Below are 11,222 nucleotides of genomic sequence, written 5' to 3'. Positions count from 1 at the left end.
TCTTTCATTACTTGAGGGCTCCAGAAAAGCATATTCTTATGCAGCAGAAATTACTTTCCAAACAGAAAGGACTTTGTGAACTGGAGCCTTGAAGCAGAGAAGCTGGGTTCGAGTCGGGTAAGAGAAAAGCATTGCCATTCTGTGGTGCTGCAGCCATGCTGTTAGCGCAGTGAGTGTTTGACCTCAAGGACAGTATCCTGGTGGCACACATAAGACATTCAGGGTGTGTGACTGCCACTGAGGCACAGCTCTGAGTGTCTGAGCAACTGCAAACAGGGATGTGTCCCTGCACTCCCCTGCTCTGTGTTATTCAAGGCATTGGACCACTACAGGGAATAGTGACACTGGGGAATTATCCTGATTTACCCTTTTGTTGGGCTGGGAACTGCCTAAGTGCTTAGCTGACCTCTTCTGTGCTAACAGTGAAATGCAGGAGGTTTTATGTGTTCTCATTTATAGTAAATAGGGTCATAAAGACTTGTAAGTGGAGCTTAATGTTAAATCTGACCCTAGCCCTTCATTGTCTTATGCCCAAGCAGGTTGTGTTACTTTCAGTCATCCCAGGAACCGGAGAGGACCAAACCTCAGCATATACCCATTGTCAGATGTTAAAGCACTGCCTTTTTAATACTTTCATGTGGCAGTTGTAGTCTGTATTAATTTTATAGTGATTTGGTGCAGCCAAACCATAGTGTCATGCAAAGATGCCTGGGCAACCTAGATCAGTCACAAGCATTTGTTAAATTAGGCTGCAAATAAAATAATACAAAAATGGATGGAAATCTAAGACTAGTGGTACTACTTGAAAGCATAAATAGCCCTGCTTCCACTTCTCTTCCACTTCCACCCTGGTGTCTAAGCATTTCATTTAGTTGTCTTGCAGTGTTTTACAGCTGAGGAAGTAAAGTTTGGGGAAAAAAAAGTGATTCGCCCAGAAAGTCTGTGGCTGAAAAGGAAGATTGAACCCAAGAACTTTAATTACCAGCCTGCAGATATACCCTGCCACATCTCCATTCAGCCTCTCGGTTCACAGATTGATGAAAATTATTGGATTTTTAAAACAATTAATAAAAGTTTGATTTTTGTTGTTCATATAATGGCTTTACAATGAGTTAGAAAATGGACTTTAGCACATCGTTTAAAAACGAAACTTGGCAGAGAGAGCTCTCAATATTGTTTCTGCCATTAAATCTTAGTGGATAGGTGGAAAAAACAGCTTTTTGGAGGATTGTAGAAGGTGCATGTTTGCAAAGTGCAGGCTCTGAAGGCTCTTCTGTGTTCATTTATGGCCACTTCACATAAATTCTATTCCTACTTCTAGTTCTAAAGCATCTGGATTGAATGCTGCTTGTCTGTTTTGGAATAGTAATGAGCTGCTTGAACAGATAATACCTAAAATTCATTGGCCTAATCCTTCAGTGAATGACAGACACTTTTTCAGTTGGCCTTCTTCCACTGGGCTTGCTTTACCTCTACCTGCATGAAACAAGAGCAGATCTATTTAAAGTCAGTGGAATTACACAAGTGTAAAGAGAGATAGGAAGATTATCCGCAGTGTATAATCTGAGGCTAGAGAGTGCCTTTGACAGGTGTTTGCTGTACATATAAACATGTTAAAAAATTATTAATCTAAGGCTTGTTTCTCGATATCAAGGTACTATGAATGAAAGAACAAGGCATAGAGTTGTAAGAAGAAAATAATACAGCTGCAGGATAAATTAGATACGCTGCATTTGATATGCCTGTGGAATTTTATGCTGGAATGCAGTATTTACCTGACTATGTACTTAACTCAATGCAATGAGACCAATAGTCTGAGAAACACTGCACAGCCTGTGTATTACCCTGAGACTTAGAAGATGAAATGTAGGTATAAAAGAACCTCAGAAAATACAAATGGCAAAATCCCCACGCACCAGAGGAGGTGATGATGATGTATGGCTTAACACCTGATATTTTGGGGAGTTTGTAAAGAATCCTTCAGATGTAAGTGACTTGTAAAAAGCAGCAGCATGATGAAAAAATCTCTGGTTGTAGCTGACCAGCGAATCTGGGAGTTAACTGAGATCTCATTTATGACAATGGCTCATTTTTCCTCTGAATGAACTTGTACAGGTGGGGATTATTTCAGCAAAGAGTGGAAGCTCTTGCGCGAGGCAGGGCTGGCTGCAGGCGCAGTGGCCTTGGGGAATTTGTCCTCCTCTGCTTTGACCTGCCCTGTATGTCTGTGCATGCATGTGAAGCAGTCCCTTTAAGGACTCTTCCTCCTTGGTATTACACACTGTTTAAAAGAGATTGTTTTCCAGTAGCTCCTTATTGCAGCTACCTCTAATACTGTTAGCAGTATCTCAGCAGCAACATGTTGAGCTTAATTAGGAAATGGCCAAACTGCCAAATACGTGGGAGTCTTCGACAAGTAGCTGCTATTTGTAAAAGCTAGTGAGCATCTGCTACTGGTGTAACAGTGATACTCGGGGGCATATTTGGATTAGCAGGTCCAAATTCAGACAGGGGGGCAATGCAATTAATCTCCAGGACATTGCATTTATTTATGTCAGATGGGGTTATGGGCTGCTGTACATTCTGCTTGTCTGTCTGGTAGCTGACACCAAGGTACCCAGGCATGAGAGCTGGTTGCTTCTCATGCCTTCTCTTATGATTCATCCCTGTGACTATGTCTTTGGGGTCTGTTTTTGACTAGTCTGTCTTTGGTTTACCTTGCCACACAGTCGCAGAAATGTAATTAATAGGACAGCTTTTATAATGTTTGTTTAATGACTTTGATGTTTATTTGTGTGAAGCACAGATTTTTATTATGCAAAACCCAAGTAATTTGTAATGAATGTTATTGAAAAGGACAAAGAAAAGTGGTAACAGAAGAATAGAAATAAAACCAAGACAAATGTTTCAAGGTTACAGGGACTCAAAACTGAGGAGGTAGAAATGCAAGGCAACAGCAGATAGTATCAGTCTGTCTTTTGCCGATCCCCCAGTCCCAAGATGCGTGCTGGATATTCAGCTGCCATATTTACAATTATACACATTAAATAACGCCCGATAAATGCTAAGCTGTACTGCTGACTGTTTGTGTTAGCCTTCCCTTGAGGCTGATCTGCTGCAGGCTCGGACAATGGGCAGGACGCAGGAGGTTTGGGGATTGTTACGTGGCTGAACGGACTGCGCCGTTGCCTGCAGCCCCTTCCCACAAAGGCAAAATGCAGCAGGGCTGGGTTTAGTCCTTGTCCTTGGGGTGAGCTGTGTGTTAGCCTGATACCAGCACAGAAGACATGACAACAATTGTTCTAATGTAAGATGTAGCCACATACCTGAAGCTTTGAAGGAAAACACTAGAAATCCAGGGTGGATGTGAATGTGTGGAGTGGTATTCGATGAAGAGACAGTTTCATCAGCCTGGAATCCTTCCATGCATTGCCTGGTGTCTAATACATGGGGCAGATTTCTGAAGACACATTGTTACTCTAGATTAGCATTGATCTTCATGTAGCTCCTCACAGCTGCTAAGAAATGCAAGGATGTCCGCAGCTATATGTATATATGGGCTGGGTATATATTAGGACATAATAAGCTTCCAAGGGAGTTCTTAATTCGAGTACAGACTATATATGCTAATTATATGGCAACAGTCTTAACAATTAGCATGCATACTTTTAACTTGCACTTCTGATTATGGTAACAAAGCCAGCGTTGCCATCTCCTCTTATTAACTTCAAAGGCATTGTCTTGATTTAAGTAATAGTGTCCTAAAGCTGTTATAAAAAAGTGAAGCTGTATTACTGTGCCTGTCAGGCTGCCCGCTTAAAAAACTGCATGGGAAACGGATGGGCAGCCAAGCTCTCTGAAATGGTTCGTAAGAGCTTTGAGGTTACAAAATGCCAGCCAACATTTATTGTCCTTGGAGTACAACATAATATTCCTACGGTGAATACAGCACTGGTCTTCCAAAGATATACCTTGGGTCAGATCATAGGCTGTAATACTTAAAAGAGAATACAGTGTACATATCCTAGAGGGAAGTGTAGTATCAGTGGAATAAACAGGAATAGAAACAGAGACACAGAAATTTTGAAGTTCTCTTGGGTGATCCTGCCAATCCTCAGACACAAGAGTGGCATAGGTCATGAGTAACATTGAACAACATTTGGCACCTTAATCTGCTTGGGTGCTTTCATAAATCTTAGCAGACATTTTAAATTGCTGTAGCATTTTTGTAAATATAATTGCAAGTCTTCTTTGAAAACCAGGCTTTGAAACCCACTTTGTCTTTTACAAAATTTACCGCTGCAAGGAGAGGCATTAGCCTGTGGTTGTGCGACCGCAGTGGGTGCAGTTGTAGCCTTTGAGCCTAGCAACAATTTTCCAGGACAACTCCCCACACAGAGCTGGGGTTGTCTGAAGGGGCCATGTCAAGATTAGAGACTGCAGTCCCCTGTCTCTGCAAGTGTGCAGCACTGGTTACCAGTCTTAAACTACATGTTTTTAACAGAAACCCATCATCTCAGTGCTGCAGTGCCACAGTCAAATTATAAATATTTGAATGTCTTCCTGGAGACTGGTTGAGGTCACCCTGTTCTCAGCAGGTGCTGCTGAAGATGATCTAGATTTCCTCCAGGAGGAGATGAAGCTGTGTCACATCACACAGGAGCATCGCTTATGTTTGGCATTTGGGATAAAACTTAATGTTCTACAATTATAGCGTCGGGTGGCTGGCAACAATTTTCCCAGACAAATACCATGTGTCTTTTCCAGAAGGATTCAATCTTTAATATTGTTTTGATGCTGGAGGCTTTTCCAATTTCTGTTTATTAGAAATGAGTTATCTTTGTTGGAAGTGCTGCCTTTAACCCAGTACAGCTGGTGCCACCTACAGCACTGTGGAAAAATCAGGGCTGCAGCTCTTTGCTTCCATGGAGTTGCTGAATGACTGAAGCAAACTGTCACCTTGCAGAAATTAAGTCTTTGAAGGGCTAAATGTGTGTTAGCTCTTCATCTGCTTTGCGTGCTTTGAGGCTGTTAAGAAATAGTTTCCCTTTTACACCCTCAAAGCATGGAAAACTCTTTCTGAGCCTGCAGGGCAATGTTGAAATCAAGCAGTGCACAGGGACAGCTCACGGAAAGAAAAGCAAGACAGGAGCTGTGGGATGCTACATCTGCGCTGGTCCAGAGCCAAGCTGAGGAGGGGTACGTCCACTTCTACCTTTTAAAACCAGAATTACTGACTGCAGTGGAGGTTGTTGTTCTGAAGTTATACTGGTCATGAAATGTAGTGTTTCTGGGGGGCAATCTTGTTCATTTGCAGCACATATACAAAGCCAAGTGCTCTGAGTCCAGGCAGGCTTTGTTGCTTGGAAAAGATATACCCACATACACAGCAAGAGGCCAGTTTTAATCAGCATCTTCATGCCCAGCCTTCCTTTGGAGCAGAGAAGGGGGAGTGGCTGTTTGTCTTCACCTGTTTGAGCCACCACTTATTACTTAATGGGACCTTGGTGAGACCATGACATTTCTGTGTCTCATGGGAATCTTGCCTGTCCTTCTGGGGAAAGGGCAAGTGTGGGGAGACTGGATTAATTGCTATTTTTTAAGAATATAAATAATATATAAGGTGTAATACATGAGTGGCGAATCTGGCTGTGCTGAATATTCAGGTAAATGCAGTGATGCACTTGACCCTTCTTTTAAGGGCTTTTACTGGGCAGCTCAGACATTTTTCTGATGCATTTTATGGGTCAGAGGAGACAAGTGAGCAATTGTGAGAGATCACGTCGCCTTCCTGAAACACTCCAACAAGTGTTTAATCTTTGTTCCCTGGACGGATGACTGTAGTAACTAAAAATCAAGAACTAATAGAGAACTGAGGCCAGTTTTGGAGGAAATGGGTCACAGTAATTCATAATTCAAAAATAACTCATATTTGTTGGCATCCACTTCCCAGGCTGTGTTTTTCCCATGTACCTGCTGGTCCAGCAGCTTTTCTGTGGGAAGCACTAGCCGGCCCTACACCCCTTGCAGATTCAGGCCATGGTTTCCTAATTGACTACTAAAGAAGAGTGAAATTTTCAAAAGTCTTGTGGACCCATAGAAAACGACATATTTCCATGTGTTTGAGCCTTCTGGATGCAGAAGTCCCATCGATCTTCAGCTGGGCTGAGGCCCTGAAAGCCCGGCTGCAGCCACAGGGGTGGTTGCAGAGGTGGCCGTACCCTGTGGTGTCTCTCTTGGGTGCCTGGAGCTGTGAAGATGCAGTTGTTCCTTGGTAGATGTGTGTGGGGTGCCTGTCCCCACATCCATGCATGGCGTTGGTCTGTCCTGACGGCTGTACTGCCCAACCGAGCCAACTCAGCCGCAGCTCAGGCAAGATCTCACATGCTGGAATCACACCTCCTGATGGCACTGCAGACATACTTTTAAAAATCCCAAACAATTCCCTCCTTAGACTCGTATTTCAAGTTCTTATTTAATATTGCCCCATTTTCAGAGGTTTTAAGAAAGGTGGTAGTGCTTTATTGATACTGGTTTGTTGTTTTGAGGCAGGCAAAGTGATGGTATTTTATTTTGATTTCAGCAGTGCACCCACTAGGATTTCAAAATGTGCAATATCCCCTGGAAACAGAAGAGGGCAACTGTTTTTTGAGAAATGAACAGTGCATTGGCTGATTTTGAGAATGAAATAGCAGTCACTCAGATCTAGATGAAAGGGCTTTTTTTTTTTCCATGAATGAATAAAAATAGCACAGTATTCCAAGGCCTGTGCTAGTGTAATTAGTGTATGAAATAGCTGGACCCCCATCACCTTCCACAGAGTCCCTGGGCGACATCTGGCAAAATTAGATTCCTTGCAATTTTATTGCAATGTAATTAAAAAGTAACCAAGGGAATACAGAATTCAGTCTTCAGAGATGTTCAGCGTCAGATAGAATAAAAAGCATTTGGCAGCTTGCCAGTTTCTTTGTTTACTGCTCAAACTGAAAAAACAATTGCTATGATTTGTCACTCTGTACGTATAGAAAAATAAGGAAAAATCAGCTTTAGCAAGACCTTATTAAACCTCTAAATGTATATATTTTTTTAATTCAAAGGTGTTTCAATTTGTATTTAACAGCAAATGCATAAATTCCAGAAAAAACTTCATTCTGGAGTGAAATCTTTCCTTAAATCCAAAACAAAGTATTTTGTGACTTCATAATTTTTCAAGCTTCAATTTCCAATGAAAACAATTACACTAGTTTGACAGGATTTTACCATGACGTTAAGGCCATCTCAATCTTTATTTCCTGGCAAATATTTAGCTGAAAACCCTGCAGCTGCTATGGTGAGCAACCCTGAGCCCTGATTTTAGGCACAGAGCAGCCATGCTTGGGCAGCAGCACCAGCCTGCCTCCCTCTCTAAGCCTCTATACTTATTTTTCAATGCATTCGAACTGCATATAGACCGTGTAGCCTTGTAGCACAAGGTGGCCAGTTTTTGTATAAGAATTTTCTAGTATCTGGTTTGCCACACGGTGCCTGGTGTCCATCCAAAATTAACAACCCCTCATCCTCAGATCCCCATGGCTGGGCTGGGCTGGGCTGGGAGCATGGCTATACTTGGAGTCAAGAACCTGGATATATTTTAAAGCCAAAATAACCATACTGGTTCACATGGAAATGTTTGTGGTATAAGGTACTTAATGAGGAGGACTGTTAATCGCGGTTCCCCATGGGACTAAACTGCACCTGGAGGGGTGGTGGGAGGAACTATGTCTTTCTGGCTCTGAACACAAATGGGAATTTTTGTGTTTGGCTTCACTGAGGAGCATGTGAAAAGAAAATTGTGGGGTATTTTAAAATAGCTCTGAGGCAGGAACAATTAGAGACCCTCTGTAATGAGACAGTACTGACTGGAAGGGTAACCTGAAAAGACTACTCTTCTGATACAGAAAATAATGAGGGCTGCCCTAAACTTTTAATCAGGAGCTCAGCTTTTATTTGCAGCTCCTGAGAAGGAGAGCATCCCTTAGTAATGCTTCTGACAGTTCCAAACTCCTGAAATTAATATGAGAGCAACGAGAATTTAATGGAAGCACTAATTACAGATGCTGGAATTACTCTGCTGTAATTCAAAACCTCCGATGTGGAGAAACTCTTAACACGGATGGGCTGTCATCTAATTTCTATGAAGTTTTGCGTGAAAGGTGACCCTGGCTTTACGCACCTTTGTTCTGCAAGACATGGGCATCCTTCCCTCCCATTGATTTCCACACCTTGCAAAGAATTAGGATGCAAGCAATTAATTCCTCCTGCTCTGGAGACTGTACTACTCATAGCCTTTATGCATGCCATTCCCTCTATTTCCCCTATCATGATTAGTCATATTGTCCTGGACTAGCAGGCTTGCATCCAGGCTTTTTCCAAAAATGCTGACTGGTTGTTCAGGTGGACTAAACCCAGATGGCTGTAGCACTTTGTACCTAGGTTGCTGCCTCTGCAGCAGAAGCAGCTCAACCACATGTGAAACAGGTCCTGCTTTGCTGTGCTTTACAGTCTAACATATTAGGACAAACTGGTACCAACAACTGGCTGCCATTTCACGTGGTTATTCAGGTATTGGCGGTGCAAGGGATGGAAGTGGAAGTCAGCCTCTAGGAGATGTGACGTGAGTGATTAATGGTAAGGATCCACCTGAGCGAGCATCCCAAAAATCACAGATCTTTGGAAAAGCGATTTGACTTTATCGGTGGACCTACACATGCCATGCTCCAGAGCCACCTTTCACCCTGGGCTTCCTCCAAAGCTCTTGGAGGAAGGTTGTGAGGGGTTGTCCCTGCCACAGAGCAGATGGCCAGCCCCAGGTGTGCGCTGTGCTGGTGGGCTGCATCCTTGCTGTGTGACCTGGCTCTTTGCAGTCTTTGTAGAAATGTCACGAGATTGCCGTCAGCCTGATGAGATGCTGTAGACACCCAGAAGGGGCCTTGTCACCATCCTTCCAAAGGTTTTACCAGGTTTTTGGAGGCTGGCTACATGGTAGCAAGCCCACACAGCCCTCCATGCATACTCTGGAAATGCTCTATCTGCCTGTTTAGAGCTTAGGAGATCAAGAATTAAGTTTGAAGGCTCTAAAAGGAAACTAGTTAGAGATCAGAGGAAGTCACAGACTGAGGGGCTGAATATGGATCTTCCCCAAAACGTGAACAACTTCCCATCTGTGTGACTTTTTTTCCTGTCTCATAGAGCCAGCTGTGAAGCCTGAACCTTGATATTCATTCCAACTGTTGAATGGCATTAGATGATTCATCTCTTCTGTTAATACAAAAAGTAATATCATTTTCTGCTTTGTGCATTATGCGTTTTGAGAAATAGATGAAGACATAAGGGACATCGAAGAATTATTTAATCTAAGCTTTTTTTTCTTCAGTCCTATAGTTTTTTGCTTTATTGAATGATTACACTCTGGTTCCTGCCCTTCTCCAGTTTCTCTGGAGACAGTGCACAAAGGCAGGAGCCATCTCATCCCGCTTCAGTGCCCCTCTCGTAAAGGAGGGGTGTGCATCTTTTATAAAAAATAATAAATGTCCCTTGGTATAATGGAGAGAAAAAAAGGAGGGGGAAAAAACCAAGCTGGTTTCGCTATGCTCTAGTAATAAGCCAAAGCCACTATCATAAAAATGCCAGCATGAGCATTGAAAATTGAAGTATAATCTCAATGATTCAGTTGAAAAATCTCATTCGGCCAAAAAGGTGGCTTGGAGATTTTCCACCCTGTCTGGTCAGTGTTCACAGAGTCATGTGCATAAATACGAATGTTCCCTGAAAGCACTGAATGAATCAATACGCTCTGTGGCAGTAAAGATGGAAAAGTTTTCATTGTTGTGGTAATACTTGACATGTGATGTGGATTTTGCAGCTGAAAGATGATGGCCAATTTTATGGATTTTTGAGCTCTTATTACATTGTGAGGATCTTGATAGAGTGGAATTTGAACGCCCTTTTCCTCCTCCCCTTCCCCTATGCTGTTAAGAAAGGGAGCAATAGATCAAAGACAAATTGATGGAAGTAAAAATGAGAGCCAAGAGCAGTCTTATAGCATTAAATTTTGGGGAAGGATATTTGTAAACCCAACATTGAGTTCCAAATATCACTGTAAAATAATGCTCTCTCTACAATTTCCTGAAATCCTGGACCACATCCTGGCTGTGAATGCTCTCAGCCACACATCAAGAGAAGAAAAACTTCCCTTGTCCTCTGCAATATGTACTGCAGACCCCTGTGTGGTTTAGGGCTGAACCCACTCAGGGCAGGGAGGGGTGGTGATGCCCCCCAGGACCAGCTGTGGAGCAGAGGTGGCTGCTCTGAATGTTTCATCCTCGTCAACGTGATGGCAGCCTCCAGCCCCAAATTACACAACCAGTTTCCAAGGGAAAGACACCACTCTTCCATCTCGCACTACCCTGCTCCTCTGATCGAGCGCGGAGCGCTTGGGTTGAGCTGTCCTAAAACCCTGTCTGTATGTCTGTGTGTGGGTTCTGTGAATAAATATATGTTCGTACTGTTTTCTCTTGACTTGCTTCCATCTTTCTTCTTTTTTTTCCTACATCTGACAGTAGTTTTGTGTCCTGAGTTGAGTTCATTGGGCTGTGACCTTTTATGTTATATTTGCACAGCAGCTGCCATGATGGTCCCCATCCCAAGAGATCGGAGGAAAAGGGGACCCTGTGCTTTCACTTCATGGGTGCTCAGTCTTTTCCTTTGTGCTTTGCTGGGTGATAGGGCGTGAGGTAGCACTATCAGGAGGAACTGACCCCAGCTCACACTAAAGCTACTAAAAGCAAAGAAGTTTTTACTAATTTTTCTACTAAAAATAAATAATTTCTGGTGATGTGAGTGCAGGGAGAATGACATTTTACATAAGCATCTTAAAAATGCCAGTTACCCATATAACTTAGTGGTAGGTGGCCTCCTAACAAATCTGTATTTGTTGTTAGCTAGGGTTTGCAAGTGCTATTAGAACAATGGTAAATTATACAGAAAGAAATGAGTTAACTTCCTGGGACTGTGAACAGAAAGTCCTTTCTCCTTTGGTGCAGTTCTCACTGCTGTGAAAGGTTTACCAAGAGGAAGCTGCATTTTTCTCAGCACATTCTTGTTGTGATTATTTCCCCAGCAATGACAGCACCCTCCACATTTTGTCATTATTTAGTAGATGTGCAAGAGTCTGGCCTGTCTTC

This window comes from Mesitornis unicolor, unplaced genomic scaffold (assembly GCF_000695765.1).
Source record: "Mesitornis unicolor isolate BGI_N332 unplaced genomic scaffold, ASM69576v1 scaffold9883, whole genome shotgun sequence".
Classification (NCBI taxonomy): domain Eukaryota; kingdom Metazoa; phylum Chordata; class Aves; order Mesitornithiformes; family Mesitornithidae; genus Mesitornis; species Mesitornis unicolor.
The sequence above is the reverse complement of the archived record's forward strand: the minus strand, read 5'-3'. Positions refer to the sequence as shown.